The sequence below is a fragment of the Oreochromis niloticus genome, unplaced genomic scaffold (assembly GCF_001858045.2).
Source record: "Oreochromis niloticus isolate F11D_XX unplaced genomic scaffold, O_niloticus_UMD_NMBU tig00002461_pilon, whole genome shotgun sequence".
In the NCBI taxonomy this organism is placed as follows: domain Eukaryota; kingdom Metazoa; phylum Chordata; class Actinopteri; order Cichliformes; family Cichlidae; genus Oreochromis; species Oreochromis niloticus.
In genome coordinates this window covers 90,149-109,718 of record NW_020327642.1, presented here as the reverse complement: position 1 = coordinate 109,718, position 19,570 = coordinate 90,149, and the positions used below count along the sequence as shown (strand labels likewise).

The following is a 19,570-nucleotide window of genomic DNA, read 5'->3' as shown; positions in this document are numbered from 1 at the left end:
TTTTAATATTTGTTTACAGCGCTTTGTGACTGCCTGTCTGTGAAAAGCGCTTAATAAATAAACTTTACTTACTTAATTGCATTACAAGGCCCACTCCAAAAGACCAGCCAATCAAAAATGGGAATTCCTGAGCCTGGCAATGCCTGGAAGCAGCAGGTATGCCACCTGTGGCAGCTGAGGTCACATGATCTGAGTGTTTGAACCACACATTGGAGCAGCGTTTCCAAACATCTGCACTTCAGAAGCTCCAAAGTGTGGAAACGTCACTGTGGAGCGTCTCATCCCTATTTAAGAGATCTTCTTGGCACTGCAAAGCTAAGCTTGCAAACAGCACCATAGTTTGTGAATCCCAACCAATCAGAGCGCTCCTTATGTCACGTCACATGACTCGTGTGTTTTCCTCTTTGATTAGCACCCAAAGAACTAAAGAAAGGCTAAAAGGACGTTCAGCCAATCAAATCCCTCCTAGGAACAGGAAGTCTAGAGAGGAAATGGAGCAGAGAAGGACAATCACCAGTTTAAATATCTGAGTTTTAAACTGGTGACCCTCTAAAGAGGCTTTTATTGACTCTTTCTGTTTTCTTTACCGCTTTTTCTACCATTTAAACTGTTTAATATCAGATTTAGAAATAACTTTTGGATAGTTTGTCTACATTTGCACTAAAATGTGACACAAATAATGACTTTCTGACTTTACTTTGGGCTAATCTAACGACTCAGCCTGGCCTACTTTGAAGATGAGCTTCAAACTTTACTTTTTGATGAAGCTTATAGTTAAAGCTGGATCAGGTGACCCTGAACCATCCCTTAGTTATGCTGCTATAGGCTCAGGCTATTGGTGGACTTCCGATGATGCTCTGCTTTCTTCTCCTCTTTTTCACTCCCGATGCTTTTATATGTCACTACTGCATGTCCTTAACTTTTGTCTTCTCTCTCCTTAGTTTGTGTTTTGTTCTTGTCTCTCTGAGCTCATCTCTTCTCTTTACCCTCACCCTGCAACCAGTCATGGTAGATGCTCCTCCTGGAGCCTGTTTTCACTGGGAGGATCTTTGTGTCAAAGGGAGTTCTTCCTTCCCACCATCACCAAGTGCTGCTCACAGTCGATTGTCTGATGGGTGGGGGTTTCTCTCTAATATTGTAGGCTGTTACCTTACACTGTTAAACAGCTTGAGATGACTGTTGTTGTCTGTTGGGAATTGTCACTTATAAATAAAGTTACATTGAATGGATGTAAATGGATAGATGTTATTGTGACAAAGAGAAAATGATTGTTGACAGATGGATTGTTGTTTTGTGTGTCTGCAGTCTGTCAGGCTGTCTGATCACAGAGGAAGGCTGTATTTCTCTGGCCTCAGCTCTGAGCTCCAACCCCTCCCATCTGAGAGAGCTGGACCTGAGCTACAATCATCCAGGCTACTCAGGAATGAAGCTGCTGTCGGCTCGACTGAAGGATCCAGGCTGGAGACTGGACACTCTCAGGTATGGAGAGAATGTCTGATAGAGTAGGAAGAGTTGGAAACATTTCCTGTGTCCTTCACTCACTTCCTGTTTGTTTCCTGCAGATGAGACATGAACAATCACACATGCAGGAATATTTTCAGGGACAGACACACTAGTCCAGCTGGATAGTACATGGATATTTATGTAGGGGGTCTCCAAGGAGTCTTTTTGCAGGAACATTAATGATAACTGATAAGTCATGTTGAGAGTTTCATTAAAAGTAGACCTACAGTTTGGTCTATAAATATTTGGACAGAGACAACATTTTGTAAATTTAGATACACTTTATTAGGTCACAGGTATACCTGAGATAGTGGGCACTGTGTACCTAATAAAGTTTCAGTCATGTGTATGTTTCCCATGCTGTATGTCCACAGTCACAGTGACAGTCAGTGACACTGACAGAAGGATGAAACAAGGCTGTGAATCATTTCAGTCTGTGTGTGTGACAAATAGGCAGACAGGAGCAGCTAACATTTGGAACTGGAAGCTTAAATACTGGAAACTCTGATAAGCTAATGCTGCTAATGGGCTGTGTTAAAATCAATATTTCATTCGGCTCACATTGTTAAAATTGAAGGATAAATTGTGTTAGCATTAGCTACTTTTAGTACTTTCTGATTTAAGTGTGTCATTTCATACCTATATTGTTAAAAAGTAAGAAAAAATATTGTTAGCAGTATTAAATAATGCTAATTCACCTCAAATTAGCATTAGCTGATAATGTCAGCCTATTTAGTATTAACTTCTCACATTGTTATAAAGCAAGAAAATATAGTATTAGCATTAGCTACTAATGCTTATTCACCTCAAATTGGCATTAGCTAATAACGGTAGCCTACTTAGCATTAGCTGTTCACATTGTTATAAAGCAAAGGAAAACAATATGAGCATTAGGTTCTAATGCGTATTTGCCTTAAATTAGATGTAGGTGCTAATTGCGGCCTACTTAGCATTAGCTGCTCACATTGTTATAATGCAGGGGAAAATAGTGTTAGCATTAGCTGCTCACAATGTAATAACGCAAGGGGAAATAGTGTTAGCATTATCAGATAATGTTGACCTTGGCCCACTGGAAAAGTTCAGGACTCTGTTTGCTAAAGATTTAGGAGTGTTTCTTGATAGCTCTTTCTTATTTGAGAAACAAATAAATTCTGTTCTGACTGTGCTGCTCTGACCCCCCTCCTCCTTTCAGGGTGGAGCCTGCTGGAGTCCGATGGTTGAGACCAGGTCTGAGGAAGTGTAAGTGTGTTTTTAATGGGATTCATGAAAACAAAGCAGCACACATTCAACCATCTTCATCATTCTGATGTCAGGAGTCATCATCAAAGTGTCAATCAATGAACAGATGATGGATCAATAACTGCAGCTGGATTGTGTTTATTCTCTCCATCAGATTCCTGTCAACTCACAATCGACACAAACACAGTACACACAAACCTCCAACTGTCTGACAACAACAGGAAGGTGACACAAGTGGAGGAGGTTCAGTCATATCCTGATCATCCAGACAGATTTGATGGTTGGGAACAGCTGCTGTGTAGAAATGGTCTGACTGGTCGCTGTTACTGGGAGGTCGAGTGGAGAGGAGACGTTTATATATCAGTGAGTTACAGAAGAATCAGAAGGAAAGGAGGCAGTTATGACTGTGTGTTTGGAGGGAATGATCAGTCCTGGAGTCTGTGGTGCTCTGATGATGGTCCTCGTTATGTCAGGCACAATAACAGCTACACATCCATCTCCTCCTCCTCCTCCTCCTCTGTCTCTAACAGAGCAGCAGTGTATGTGGACTGTCCTGCTGGTACTCTGTCCTTCTACAGAGTCTCCTCTGACACTCTGATCCACATCCACACCTTCAACACCACATTCACTCAAACTCTTTATCCTGGGTTTGCAGTCTGGTCTCCTGGTTCCTCAGTGTCCCTGTGCTGAGTGTAAAGAGTGTCTCCTGTTAGAGAAACACTCTGACTGTTGAACAGATAGTTCAGTCTGTACATGTCTGTCTCTTTCACTCACAAACACGTTTTCAGATTCATGGATTCAATCAGTTGATGTTTGAAACTCTTCTCAATGATTCCTTGTAAACTTCTTCCTCTTCAGTCACAAACAAACAGGAAGTGATGTCACATGTGTTCCTGTCCACACAGCAGAATGAGTCTATTGCTGACAGTGATGTACAAACAGAGTGAGCATTTCTGAGGCCAAAATAAACTGAGTAGTTCACTGAATGAACAATGGACTGTGAGCTCAGTTCCTTCATCATTAGTATGGATTATATATGTATTATATTAGTATCATATATATCAGGTGCTGCTGCTGCTAGTTTCAGTCATTGTGCTAATGTGCTGTTTGTAAGGTTGTAAAGCTGCAGTCAGCTGAGACTGAAGAAGTCACCTGATCAGTGAGCAAACGTTTCTGAAAACGTCCAGATGAACAGAATCAACCTTTTGGGATCAGCCAGCAATGCAGCATCATTGTTGTTCAGGTTCAGAGGTTTGCAGGAATGAACTGATGACCAGAAACAGCTGCAAAGTCCAATAAAATACCAGCTGGAGTTCAGCTGCATTTGAAGAAGTCAAAGAAAAGTGAGGATGGCAAAGGGCGATGTTTTCTTCCAAAGAACTGAAAACATGGTCGACGCCTCATTAGAAGAATAATCTGGACATTTTTGAGGAACTCTAACCAAGAAAGCAACACAAGAAAGCAACGTCACACAGATCCTCCCAACAGACAATTTTCATGACTGGAAGTGTTCAATGTAAATGTGAAATGTGTTTGTATTATAGTGATTTTTCAGCTTTGCAGGATAAAAAGAAGAAGAAATCAAAGATGTGCACACAGCAGGTAGTTGTACAGAGGACGTCAGCTGATGGAGCAGAGGGAGGCAGACTGTGGATGAATGAGGAGGTGAAGGCCTGCAGGCCGGGTGGAGACAGAGTAGGTGATGGTCACTAATGACTTCAGAGCAGCTTTCACCTTATTAACATAGTTGTTTGGTCACGTTGTGTTTTAATGAGACACCTACAGTTTGTGAAGTGGACCCGGGGCTTTGTGTGTTTGTGATCAGTCTTGGTGTTGAGGATTTCTCATGTTCAGCTCCCAACCAACAAAGTTTGAGCTAAAACTCTTCCTGTAGCCACGTGTGCTTTGCATTCTGCAGCAAAGTTCTACAGATGTGCAAAGATCTGGGCGAGCAATGAGCTCATCAACATTAACTTTCTGTTTCCTCCAAGAGTCCACAACACCTTCCTGTTGTTGCTCAGATGTGACTGATAACTAGAATTGAATAGAACTATGTGACTTAGCTTTAGCTGTATGCTAGCTACACTCTATAGTGACCTGACTTTCAGCTCAACTTCTTTTGCCACCAGGATGTTTTGTCACAGCCCGAGGCCAGTAGGAAATGGACTCTAAGGCAGACAACACTCAGAGGCGCAGGGACTGAGGGTGGCAAAGCTTTATTTACAGTGATGCAATTAATGTAAATGTAACACTTCTGGAGTCGTTACAGTATACTAGGACCAGTTAGGTTCGACTACTAGAGTAGTAATGAGTGTAGCGTGTGATAAAGACCACAGACCAGAAAATAAGTTTAAATTGCCGGCTTATTATTTTGTGAAGACAGAGAATAGACAGTTAACACACATTACATAAAACATTAAACATCACACATTTAAGGAAAACAAGATATTTTCTTTCCCTTTTTTAGTTCAGTAATTTCTGTTAATTTATCCTATTTATCTCAAAACCTTTTATTTGGCTTTAAAAGGATGTTATTTTCAACCTAGGTTATTGTTTTATTTATTCCAAGTTCTAAGTTCAAGTTTATCTTTTAATCTATTTGAGTTAACACTGTGTTATTTTAAATCAAGTTTTAGTTCTTTAGGCCCAAGATTTAATTTAATCTTGGTCTAGGTTCACCTTTACATTTCAACCAGTTCTTATTTTGTTTTGACCCAACAAAATTATTTACATTTCCATTAACACCATTACAGCATTAAAATGTAAGGTTGACCAAAATAAATTACAAAAAACATGTAAAAACTGAAAACAAATCCCTTAAACAAACAAATAAACAAAAGAAAATTGTCTCTGTGTCCTTTAACTATAAATCCTGGAATTGCTCTGAATGATTATCCAGTGCTTTAAAAGTCCACTGTTCTTTTGCAGAGGTGTATGGATTAATCCTACCAGTTTTTTCAGCGAAAGAGTTCAACGTCCAGCAGGGGCATTTTTCCTTTTCCTGCTCGGTAAGTAAGTAAACTTTATTTATTAAGCGCTTTTCGCAGATAGACAATCACAAAGCGCTGTACATAAATATTAAAATAAACAATAAAATCAATAGACAATGTACACAATATAAAAGATCAAATGTAAATAATGTAAAAAATATAAAATATGAAGAGGTCAACAAAAGGCTTGTTTAAACAGAAAAGTTTTTAACTGTTTTTTAAAACAATCCACAGAGTCAAGCAAACGTAACTGTAGTGGTAAATTGTTCCACAGCCTTGGTGCAACAGACTGAAAGGCTCTGTCCCCTTTTGTCTTCAGTCGTGTACGGGGAACAACTAGACTCTGAGTCTGTGAGCGGAGATGACGAGCAGCAGTGTATTTTATAAGAAGCTTGGATAAATAATCTGGGGCCTGGACATTTAGTGCTCTATATGTTAAAACAAGAATTTTAAAGCGAATTCTAAACTCTATTGGGAGCCAGTGTAAAGAATATAAGATGGGAGTGATGTGAACAGTTCAATGGGTCCGTGGGTGGCTCGCCATCTTGTTTTCCTCGCTCAGCGGATCAAACTCCGATTCTAGCTCGGCATTTCCCGATCCAAACCTTAATGGCCTACCATAACAACAAAGCAATATGCATAAACATTTGAAAATAACACACAGGTAGCCCTTAAATAACAGTAAAAGTCTGTTTTTTCCAGCTTATTTAGCCGTAAATGAGGTGACGCCAACATGGCGCGCTGAAACACCATCAAAGGCCTTTGAACTGCAGCCTGTGTGTCGGTTAAGCACCAATCCACCGTTTTTTAACATAAAACAGCATAAATCTGCTACCTTGACTTTCCATTTGCATGAAATGAGCAATATAATACAACAAAACATTTCTTGTATGAAATAAAATACAATTTCTGAACTCACCAAGTCCCGTTCGGTTACGTTCACAACTTCACCAAGGCAAGGACAGGTCGGAAAAACAAAAATATATTCTCCAGAGTACAAAAATGGCTTTATATAGATTTCTGGCTTGGTTTTTTAATATTTTTTTCCACTTGTTTAGGCAGCAGCTCCGCAAGGACTGTTTGCATTTCTCCCTCTCCAGCATCAAAAAGAAGGAACAACCCGATTGGGTGTGGCTGATCACAGGAGTCACGCTGCAGCATGCCCTTTCACAATAAGAGTCTGAACACATATTTTAGCCATTTTACCTGAATTAACATAAAAACACCATGAATTAGCAAGTTTTTAAACCTTTTAACATGTTTTTAAACACAAATGAAATCCTATACCATGAATTATATCATTGCTGATGTTTTTAATGAATTTTCTAACCATTATGATCTATTTATTGACTATTTGTCACCTGTAATATATTTCTTATTACTGTTTTTACTAACAGGCTTTTATTTATTGACAGCTATGTTAACCAGGGTTACATAAACAGCGAACGACAGTGAGAGGTGCTCAAAGTGCTTACCATAACTCAGAATTGCTCAATGTAAACAAGGAATAACTCAAAAACACTCATAAGGAACCGAGGGCTAGCGGCAACCTAACCAAACTTAACACACGCTAGAAACTCCACTCTGGGACATGAATTTAAATATAACGTTAACTTAGAGGCACACTATGATTCATAATACTCCGCTTGGAGACACACAGTTTTAACTCAGAAATTCACAATCCTTTACTTTGAAACACACATGGCCGACTTGGCATTTCTATGAAACAAAACTAGAAGGTGCACTAGAAGTGTCTGTGGGGAAGCCGTGGGGCTGTCGTGGATTGAATGGAGAACCTGACACTGGAAATCTGTCAGTGCAGGAACTCCTGAGGGGGGGGGGGCAGAGGTAAGGGTTTAGTCACTGAAAAGTGGGAAGAACAGGTGTTAGACGCAGGGTACGACAAGCTGGTCCAAAAACACTCACAGTGGCAGTAAACAGTCTTACTCATGCACATGCGGAGGCAAAGCTTAGAGGGGAGGTGGTCCGGGTGAGGGGAGATGATTATCCTGAGCGCTGGGCAGGGAGGCAGGCAGGCATGGAGAAACTGAACAGACCAGCACTGAAATCCTAACAGGTGACGGCAGTGGCTTGACAACGTTCGTAGGTCCTCTGACAGTGGAGAAAGCACAAACATCAGAAAACACATGAAACTACTATGAACTGACAAAACTGTGGAAGCCCTGACTGACAAAGGTTTGCAGACGATCTGGCGAAGTGTGAGTCTGAGCGCTGGTCTTAAGAAGCCGCCAATTCCAATTACGCTCAGGTGCAGCCTGTCAGCATGATGTGGCGGCTCCGCCCAGGGGTGGAAATGCCGGCCCTGTGGGAAGGCCCAGCACTCACCCGGACCATGACATGTTTCCCTCAAAGATGCTTGTAGGTGGGATCTGACTATGGTCAATCAACACCTGCGCCTTGCCGCCCTGATCAGATACCCAGCTGGGATAATGAGCTCGCCAAAGGAGAAGACTGAAAGCACTGACACGAGGAAGGGACGAGTCAGAGGACCAGTGAGTGTCAGCAGAACCGCTGTTCAGGACGAGACCACAGACATCAGCCACAACTGACCGTGTACTTAGTGAACACCTCAGACAGCAGAAAGCAGAGAAAGAGGAGGAGCAAGGAGAGCAGCCACGATGGAAGGACAGGTATGAACCACCAGCAGGTAGAGGAAGTGGCTCTGTAGATATTTATAGTCAGTCCTCATGCAAATGCTGTGCATATAGTAAGTGTCTGTCATGAAGGTGTCATGTGTGCATATCTGTGGTCAGTAAAGCTGATTGTGATTAATAGCTACACTACAGAGAGCCCACAGAGTTGTTGCATTGCTTGTTAGCCTTGTTTAGGGAGGGCTGGGGTTTCTTTGGAGCCCCAATTCATTAAAGTTAGTTCAGCACCAAGTGAAAAGTATCCCTGAAGACTCAGCACAGAAAGTGTGGGACAGAAGTTTGCTTTGGAGACATGGACTGAGTTAGAAAACTAGCCAACATGATTTATAACGGACAGTCATCATTAATGATGGAGAACTGAAAGTACATGAAGGCTGCGCTGTTACACTTTTTGATAGCTGGAAACTTTAACTGTCATCAGAAAACATCAAATATTCTGGATCCTCTCTGCAGTGTCTCTTCTTTCCTCTGTGACTTCCATGGATTTTAGCTCAAAAATGTTTTTTAAATGGTTTGTCAGCAAACTGACCTCTGACCTCTGCAGTACTGACCTGTACAAAGAGCTGTCAGTCTCAGCTCTTCTCTCCCAGCACTGGTGGAGCAGGTGTAGTTGCTGCTGACAGCCATTGTTGGTTTTCTCAGAGACAGGCGGAGGTCTGAAGTGTTGAGAGCATCAGCTCTCATCGATGTGCGCCGCTGTAACGCTGCTTTTGTCCTCTGAGATCACCAGGTATGAAATGCGAGTACTGACAGGGCAGCAGGACAGATCTTTCCCCCTCATTCACTTCCATGAGCACAGCCAAGGCATGCTGGGAAACTGAGGACACACCAACAGATGTAGAAATGACCTGCATGCTGTGGGTTTGTCTCAGAGTCCTCACAGGTGACACATTAGCTGCAGAAACCCAAGCCAGGTGTCTGAATACTGACACATGGACTCTTCCCATCCAGAGGGAGGATTTAGTCGCACTTTATAATAACTACACAATAGTGAGCATTAGTATGTAGTTTATTAATGGAACCAGACCCAAACTGGTCCTTTTATACTTTCAGGACCTCCAAGTCTGCACTTATGTTTATTATCAGTTGGAGCCCCTCCTCATTCTTCTTCTTTGGTGCAACCCTGTAAATTTTGGGGTACCCCTTTGGCCCCTCCCCTTTTCTACAATTCCCCTGTGGGAGAGGTCGGTGTCATTTCTTTCCCAACACTGTACAACACACATATAATGTATATTTATCCACCCTGATGTTTCTGATTGTGTTTTTAGTTCAGTTATTGTCATCATTGTGTCTTTGCTAGATGCTGTAAATGTGTAGTACGTGTGTGCCACAGATGTGTTACAGGCACAGTCTGTGCTAGCATGAAGAGATCATTCTTGCTAGCTTGGAAGTTGTGGTGGGTGGAGCTAACCCTCTTCCCTACTGTTTGCATTTGGTTGTAGGAGCTGGAGCGAGCAAGTTAATGACTTGGAGCTCTTTGTTTCTTTGACCTTTCATTGTCAGACACAACGTAGGAACACGCCGGTTACATGAAGACAGATTTAAAAGATCTGGATCAATAAGTTCAGAACATCATCAGTGACAGCAGTTTATATGTCTAAAGTATGACATCACAGACAGAGCAGTTATTTAGGAGCTGTTATGGTTGTAAATTATAGGTTTATTACTTAGAAAATGATTAATGAAGTATTTAGATAATAATAATGTTTCAGATGATTAACATACAGGATAATTCTGCTTCTATAAATGTTATGAAGTTTGATTTCTCTGAGGTTTCATAAATACTTATCTCTGACTGTAATTTCTGGTAACTGAGGCACTTACTAGTCGTTATTGTTAGTTAGTGCTTTTGTCTGATCTCAACGAAGGTGACGATTATTCAGACTTTCAGGAGGTTTTAGATGAAACTGAAAGGCCCACAGAACCAAACACGTCTCAGCTGTGATCACACCAGAAACAGACAAACACAAAGTGATCAAACACACACCAAAGCCTACACTGCCATCTAGTGACAGAAACTAGTACTGCTAGACAACCAGGCTGCTTTAAAGCAGGTGATGTTTAGGTTGGAAAATAAAAAATAAGTTGATAATAAACATTTGACAAAATCTTTTGGCAGCAAACATCTGGAAGTGAGCTGTTCTTTGGTGGTAATTAACAGTTTATTCTTGTTGGTAATTATGTAATGAAAGGTAGCAGTAAAAGCCACACACACACACACACACACACACACACACTGACAACAACAACTACAGACACGTCTGTGACTGTGATGAACACCTGAGTGTGAGACGAGGACTGAATATGATACAGTAACAGTCACATATGAATGTGTGTAACAGAGTATGATTATGTTTTATACATATATCAGAAATATGTGACATTTAACAGCAGGTCAAATCTCTCTGAACATGAAACCAGTGTTAAAACCATTTCAGTCTCAGTCAGTGTTACTGAAACATTCATCTCCAACAGCATCACTGACACAGACAGTTGGAGCAGTTACAGTCAAATCATTGATCAGTGTTTTTATAACATGAGCTGCTGTTGCTGCACTAGTGCTGCTGCTCTCTTTCTCTTATTGTAGGTCTTTAGCTAACAACATCAAGTGTCCTCATGTGACTGTTGTCTAATGTTCAAATGTAGATAACACCACCTGCACCACCCTGTTCCACAGCACAGCCCTCTCATGTAGGCTTGGCTGCAGAACATATTAGCAGCTGCAGTGACATCAGCTTTCTGTGCAGTACTAGACAGGAGATCCGCTCCATAGTGTCATCACATCTACAGACTGTTACATATTCTCACCTGGTAATAAGAAGCTCCACACAGCTCCAAGATTAACAGACTGAAGGAAATACAAATGAAAGTTACAGTAAACTGAAATCTTGGAAACACAACATGGAACAGCTGGAAATATGTTCATGTTGCATAAAACATGTGTTGCATTACAGATATTTCTATGATCCATATTTAAGGTGGATGGGCTCATCCAGCCACTCTCACACCATCATATCACCATCCTGGGTTAGTGTCTTGGTCTCAGGTCACAACATCAGCACAGTCTTGGCTTGGCTGAGGTAGCTGAGTGGTTCTTGTTGTCCCTGACAGCTGCAGGGACAGTGCCATCAGCCATGCAGCAGCACAATGACTGCTCAAAGTCAGTGTGGCTCAGTCTACTGTAAACATTGTCCTAAAGTGGTGGCAAAGTGTCTGCTAGCTGGCTGTACATGCACTGTGTCCAGTACTCCCAGTACGTGCACCTGCAGATGATATCCACAAAGCTCTGAGTGTCACAGAGTGGGCCTGTGCTCAGCTCACTCTGCCCCATTGAATTCTACTTACAGAGTTTTACAAGTGTGAGTAAAGTTATATATACAAGTTGGTGGCTGATAAGTTCTTGTAGTGACCCCTGACCCCGTGGTTCTTATTGGTTAATAGGAGCTTAGAGCATCTGCACCAATCATAAAGCACCAAGTTTGGAGCTCGTGGGTCTCTGCAAGTAAGTCCCTGTAATGTTGGCCAAGCCTGATATACTAGAAACATCTGTCATTACCAGCAGATGAAGCTGCCCTTAAAGCAGGATCTCACTTTAAACCTGACAAAAGAATTTGCTATTAGCATACTATGGTTATATGTCTCTCTCTCCCGTCTCTCACCTGTCTGCCTGGGCGGAGCTCAGCTGGGCTCCGCCCTTGGCCCACACACCTGCCGTGAATCTACCTGATGACCTGGACTCCTGGGCTGTTTAAGCTGAGGCTCAGAAGGCTTCTTCGCTGGGTGGTGGACTTACTCTCGTCAGTACAGCCCCGATAAACCCAGTTTGTCGTGTGATTACTCTGTTTATGCTCACTGCAGTTCTCTTGTGCTCAGGTTCTCGCACTCGTCCGTGACCCCGATCTGTTTCCCTGGTGGCGTGGAGTGGAGTGAGAGTGAGTGCGCTGAAAACAAATACGAGAGGAGCGAGTGAGCGGAGCGAGTGTTGGACTTTGTCCCTTTTCCCCTGGACCATTGCACATCCTGCCCTGTACACGTGGGGTTTGTAAATAAATGTACGACTGCTGTTCTAGTTCAGCTGCTCTGCGCCTGCTGACAGCTGCAGTTATTATATGACATTTTATTATTGTATTATCCATCCATTCACCTCTACTGTTCTTGCATTACATCACATAGTCAGCATAAATATGTTTTTAATGAATGATGAAAGTGGGATGAATTTAATAAGCCCTTGTTGAGAGAGGTGGGACAGAGAGAGACAGAAGTCCCCCCCTCACCTCTTATTGGCTCTGAGAGAAATAAAAAGGTTTTAACATTTAGGCTGTTGTGTTTACAATGATATGAAGTGCTATTAGTAAATCATCTTCATTCTGAATCAGAAGTTTAATGAATATGTTGAATATTTGACCTGATTTAAATGTGTAGATGTTGTGTGTGTAGACTCAGCTTTGAGAGATTAGTGTGTGTGTGGCTGCAAGAATGTTGGAAGATAAGAAATGTGCCAGAACTCCATCCTGATAAAAGACATTAAGAGTTAACAATAGAGTCATAATTCATATGTGATTGTGCTGATAGTTAATCCTGCTTAACTGACTGAAACTGTTTAGAATACAATCAGGTATAAGTTTAACCAAAGCAACCAATAAGAAAATCTGATAATAACTCTGTAGGCCCCACACTGAGAGTGTGTGTGGAAAGGATGGAGGAGCCACTAATCTAACATTAACATGGAAATCAAATCAATTATACTGAATATATTTGTTTCTGGGAAGAAAGTTTTCCTGTGTGTTTCAATCAAAAAGACATTATGTGGATGTTGATGTGAAAATGAGCTGATGGTGAATCTAATTGAAGATGAACTGCATGGGTTGATGCTTCATAAAGTGAAGTATATTCATATGCACCCAAATGTTCATAATGGAATTTTCTATGTTAAGAAGAAAAGAAGAAGAAAATGAAATGAAGTGATTTTGAGGCTAAAAGTCAGACACAGAGAGGATGAACATTTATGGTTAGTTGCTCGAGTTCTTGCGATGAGCAGAGACGTCATCTGAAGACTCGTCCCGTGAGTCCACAGTTTGACAGAAATTCATAGAAATTCTATCAGGATAAGATAGAAGATCTTTATTGTCACTGTTACCAGAACAATGAGTAGTTTGGCATCTCTCCATTGGCAGCTTGTATCTGTTTACATTCAGATTCTCAGGATAATAGAAGAAGATAAATAAAGATAAGAACAAGTTTCAGAGGTACCTACACAGGGAATGTGTGTAATGCACAATAAATGAAGTATCTAAACAAAAGGATCTGCACAAGTTCTATACAGAAACAAATCTATAGATATATCTGCAGGTACAGTGTAAAGAGGAGGATCAGGTCAGTATAAGGTGCTCTGTGATTGGTGGGATTGCACATTGAGTAAGCAGTAGGAATGCTGGTTGCTGCTGTAAAAGAATACAGTTCTATAAATAGAGGCAGGAATTCTACTGTAATGAATACTGGTTAGAAATAAATCTAGTGCAAGTGTCCATGAGTGTTAACAGCACAGTTAACCTTCAATCAGGGTGGAGGTAGAAACTTCTACTGAGTCTGTTTGTCTTTGTTGGACCTGTAGAGTTTACCAGAGGGAAGGTGGGAAAGTGAGTGTCCAGGGTGGAGGGGTCCTTGATGATGATGCTTCCTGCTGAAGGCTGCCAGTATAGATGTCTCTGAGGGGGGTTAGTGAAGTGCCGATTGGCCGCTCTGCTGCCCTCACCACGCGCTGCAGTTTCCTCTTGTCCTCCACAGTGCAGCAGTTGAAGCAGAGGGTGCAGCAGGAGGTCAGAAGGCTCTCGATGGTGGAGCAGTAGAAATTAATTAGCAGGCTTTGGGGCTTGACATTGCTTCCTGAGGAAGTGCAGCCTTTGTTGTGCTTTCCCTACCTGGTGGGAGATGTTTGTGGACCAGGTAAGGTCGGCCGAGATGTGGACTCCGAGGAACTTGGAGCTCTCCACCCTTTCTACCCCCTCCATCAATGTAGAGGGTGGAGCGCTCAGATGGCTTTGTTCTGCTGAAGTCGATTATCATGTCCTTGGTCTTGGCTGTGTTCAGATGCAGGTTGTTGTCGTCACACCATTGCTTCAGATGCTGAACCTCCTCTCTGTAGCTGAATCATCGTTGTTTTCCATCAGTCCTATGATGCTGGTGTCATCAGCACATTTATAATGGTGTTACTGGTGTGGACTGGAGAACAGTCATGGGAGAAAAGTGAGCATAAGAGGGGACTGAGGACACACGTTCAGAGTGAGGGTGGAGGAGGTGTGGCTCCCATTCTGACGTTCTGGGGTGTGTTGCTCAGGAGGTCCAGTATCCAGCTGCACAGTGAGCTGCTGGGTCCTAAGTTGCTGAGTTTATGAACCAGTTTGTGGGCTTGAACTGTGTTGAAGGTAAAGTCCACAAGCAGCATTCTCACGTACGTGTTTCCTACTGTCCAGATGTGTGAGGGTTGTGTGAAGAGCTGTAATGATGGCGTCCTCTGTCCACCTGTTTCCCTTCTACAGACTGTAGCAGTGAGGTTGAAGATGGTGGTGAAACCCTCTGCTAGTTGGTCTGCACATGCTTTAAGCACTCCACCGGCTGCACCGTCAGCACCAGCTGCTTTCCTCGCATAGACTCTGCGCAGTGTGGCTCTGACCTGATGCTGCTCCAGCTGGATGGGGGCGTCGTCCCTCTCTGTAACGCAGGATAGGTGTTGGTGTCACTGTTTTGTTGTTCAAAGCGGGCGAAGAACTGCTTTATGGTGTCAGGTGAGGTGATGTGTTTGTTTGTGTGCGATTGTCCTTGTAGCCAGTGAGTGTCTTGATCCCTGCCACATGTTTCTGGAGTGGTTTGTGTTAAAGTGTTCCTCGATGCGCTGTTTGAATCTGCGTTTGGATTCTTTGATGCCTTTAGATTAGACGCCTCTTTGTAGGTTTGTTGGTCTCCTGATTTGAAGGCACTGCTCTCAGTAGAGCTTGCACCTGGTGAAGTCTGGAGAGGCCTCAGAACCATCTCAGGCCACAAACATCAGAACGCTCTGCCTGGGAGGGATGTGAGGTGGGCAAATGAACTGAATCATTTCTTCAACAGATTTGATTCAGCCATGAGGCAGTCTCCAACATCGGCTGCAGACTCACTCACCCCCACTGCTGCTGTTCCACCTCTGACACCTCAGACACTTCACACCTCCTCTATTCACCCTGCTCACTCCTCCCCACCCCCAACAACAGCATCCAATACACACTCAACACAAGGCTCCAGCCTGTCTCTCTCAACCACCCAGGTTAGGAGGGAACTGACGAGGATTAATGGCAAGAAGGCAGCGGGCCCAGATGGCATCAGCTCAAGGGTCGTCAGGTCCTGTCTGTGAAGGTTCTCAGTCATCCAGTTCATCGTAGTCAAAGGAGTTTGCAAAGAAAAGCGTCTGGACTTCTTTAAGTTGCTTGAAGACGTTTCACCTCTCATCTGAGAAGCTTCTTCAGTTCTAAGGTCAAATGGCCGAGAGTCCCAGATTTAAACCCAGTGGGAGTATCCCCCTCAAAGAGGGACAAAGGACCCCCTGGTGATCCTCTAATCACATGAGCCAAGGTGTGAAAGCGGGTGTGGGACCTAAGAAGTCCAGACGCTTTTCTTCGCAAACTCCTTTGACGTCGTCAGGTCCTGCGCGGACCAACTGTGTGGGGTGATGGAGCACCTCTTCAACCTGAGCCTGAGGCTGGGAAGAGTCCCACAGCTCTGGAAAACCTCCTGTGTTGTACCAATGCCAAAGACTTCACACCTCAACAGCTACAGGCCGGTGGCTCTGACATCCCACCTGATAAAGACCCTGGAGCGGCTGGTCCTGGCTCAGCTTCAGCACCTGGTGAGCTCATCACTGGACCCACTTCAGTTTGCCTACCAGCCTGGCATTGGAGCGGATGATGCCGTCATTCACCTCCTACATCGTTCCCTCGCTCACCTGGAGACCGCTGGAAGCACTGTGAGAATCATGTTCTTTGATTTCTCCAGTGCCTTCAACACTATTCTTCCCTCGGTTCTGAAGGACAAGCTGGAGAACTCTGGAGTGGACCATCACCTCACTACCTGGATTTTGGACTACCTCACTGACCGACCACAGTATGTGAGAACTCAGGGCTGTGTGTCGGACAGGGTCGTTTCCACAGGGAAAGGTTCTGGCTCCGTTCCTCTTCACCATCTACACTGCAGACTTCTCCCACAACTCCACCCAGTGCTTCCTGCAGAAGTTCTCTGATGACTCTGCAATAGTCGGCCTCATCACTGATGTGGACGACAGGGAGTACAGAGGACTGACTCAGGACTTTGTGGACTGGTGCCAGCTGAACTACCTCCAGATCAACACTAATAAAACCAAAGAGTAGACTTCCACAGGAACAAACATCCTCCACTGCAACCACTGAACATCCAAGGTATGGACATTGAGGCTGTGGACAGCTACAGGTACCTTGGTGTTCATCTGAACAACAAACTGGACTGGACTCATAACTCAGACGCCCTCTACAGGAAAGGGCAGAGCAGGCTGTACCTGCTGCGGAGACTCAGGTCGTTTGGAGTGGAGGGCCCACTCCTGAAGACCTTCTATGACTCTGTGGTGGCCTCAGCCATTTTTTATGGAGTGGTCTGCTGGGGCGGCAACATCTCTGCTGGGGACAGGAAGAGACTGAACAGGCTGATCCGAAGGGCCAGCTCTGTTCTAGGATGCCCTCTGGACCCAGTGGAGGTGGTGAGTGACAGGAGAATGGTGGCTAAGCTGTCATCCCTGTTGGACAACATCTCCCACCCCATGCATGAGACTGTGACAGCACTGAGCAGCTCCTTCAGTGGGAGACTGCGGCACCCACGGTGTGGGACGGAGAGATTTCACAGGTCTTTCCTCCCCACTGCTGTCAAACTCTACAACAAAGACTTTAACTGATCAAACACACAAACCCACACATGTGCAATAATCTTTTCTGGCATCATTGTATTTTTACTCAGTTGTATATTTTATTCTACTGTATATAGTATTTTATTTTATTCTATTCTGTACAGTTGTGTGCTGTATTTATTCTTATTGTATTCTATTTTTTGCTTCATAACTTTTGCACTGTCCACTTCCTGCTGTGACAAAAAATATTTCCCACATGTGGAACTAATAAAGGTTATCTTATCTTATCTTATGATCCAAGCCACACGCTTTAATCAGCTGCCCAGGACAACATGGAGGGCACCTCTGCCTCAGTCACCCTGGACAACAAAGACATTAGCAACACTTCACCAAGAAGGGGTAAAGGCACCCAAATACAAAATGTTTTAGGTGAATATACTTGTGATCAAAGGACAAGTTTGTTTTCAGACATGACACTATTGAGAGCTTTTATCATAAATCATTTCATCTTCTTTGAGAAGAAGCAGAACACAGGATGAAGAAAATGACAGCGTATGTGAACTACAAGAGGGACCAATGTGTAGCACATTGGAAGAAATGGAAGGACTATATAATAAGACGGAGGCCAGATGTTGACTTTATTAACCTTAAATAATATATCAGCTAAGCACAAGAACTTATTCAGTACCGTATTTGTAAACCTCCTAAGACCCAAACTCTTCCACGGCATGCATTTTTGATTTCTCTTTGATATTTGGGCATATTTGGACTCAATGAATGTAAAAGCAAAGAATGACCAGATTTTTTTTTTTGTTTTACTTGATTTTTGTTTCTAAGAAAAATGAGAGCCACATATGAGGATATTTGTTTAAAATTTCAATAGAACAGTACCAGTATAATGTCCTCGTAAGTGGATATCAGGCTCTTGTAGAGCAAAATTGAGTATTTTGGTCTAAATAACCCAAAATGTGATGTCCACATATGTGGATGCCAGGTCCGGTTCGATCCCCGGCCTTTCTGTCCTGGCCGTTGTGTCCTTGGGCAAGACACTTTACCCTACCGCCTACTGGTGTTGGCCAGAGGGGCCGATGGCGCGATATGGCAGCCTCGCCTCTGTCAGTCTGCCCCAGGGCTGTGGCTACAACCGTAGCTTGCCTGCAACAGTGTATGAATGTGAGCGTGAATGAATAATGGCATTGTAAAGCGCTTTGGGTGCCTTGAAAAGCACTATATAAATCCAATCCATTATTATTATTATTATTATTATTTTCTCAAAACTGCACCTTATGTATGAATTCTGGTTGTGCTTATTGACCATTAACAGATTTTATGTGGTACACGGTGCTCAGAAATCTGTCAAAAATGTTTTAGTACGACAGTCAGGAGCCTTGCAGAGTAATAGTAATGAACTTCAACATAATATTACTGTATTGTGTGTGTGTAATAAGGACCCCAAAATGGTACGGAAGCGGAGGAAGCAAGAAGAATGAGTTGAGAAAAGTTAGACGTATCTGACTGTTTGGTTTTGCTTTATGCGCCTTATAATATGGTGCGCCTTATAGTCGAAAAAATAGGGTAGCTTATCTTTCTTGAAGAAATGTGCTCTAAAAAAGGAACTTTGTGTTGGCAAGATTGTTAGTTAATCATTTATAAATCAGTATTGTCTTTATGGAAAGCGATTTTTTTTTTAAAAGTGAACACATAAAGCTGCTGTGTTAAGCGATGCGGTTGAAAAATTTGGTGCAACCATGGCAAAACGTTAGTCTAGAGCCCTGCCTTAGACTGTTTTTTAATACAGCAAGCTCATACAGCCAAGGCAGACTGTTGCTCTAGTGTGCCGATTGCAGCGAATTCCAGGACTGTGTTTCCTGATGTTGAAGTCTCAGACAGTAATCGAGGTTCAGTTCACATCTTACTACAGTGTTGATTATATTCAACACTGTACCCCCTCATTTCTAACATTAAAGAAAGAAGAAGAAAAAAGGACCCTTGATTTCTAGATTTAAAAAAAAAACAAAAAAAACACATGCCCAAAATCAGGTCAAATGAAATCCCTGCATTCAAGTTATCACAAGCCCACTTAGCTTGATGATTATGAGTAAAGCCTTGATATTCTTTTCTAAATATTCAAGTTGCAATAATAGTCTCTTGGGTTTATTGGATGACTTTACTAGAGCGAGGGATTTCCCTTTTACTCTAAAACATGAGGGATGGGGGGATTCTGTTCCTCTCAGTGCACTTATGACAGTGAGACAGTTTTTCAAATT

General features: G+C 42.8%; 2 long non-coding RNA genes across 2 annotated transcripts; both read right to left on the bottom strand.

Annotated features, from left to right (window-relative positions):
* Positions 1-4,263: 4,263 nt before the first annotated feature.
* LOC112845027 (uncharacterized) lies at positions 4,264-9,149 on the bottom strand. The gene is made up of 2 exons (XR_003217806.1): positions 8,956-9,149; positions 4,264-4,415 (listed from the first exon to the last, which is right to left on the bottom strand). It is a non-coding gene; the product is annotated as an uncharacterized LOC112845027 (long non-coding RNA).
* Positions 6,259-8,382, bottom strand: LOC109200325 (uncharacterized). Its single transcript, XR_002060502.2, has 3 exons — positions 7,680-8,382; positions 6,652-7,595; positions 6,259-6,346 (listed from the first exon to the last, which is right to left on the bottom strand). It is a non-coding gene; the product is annotated as an uncharacterized LOC109200325 (long non-coding RNA).
* Positions 9,150-19,570: the final 10,421 nt, after the last annotated feature.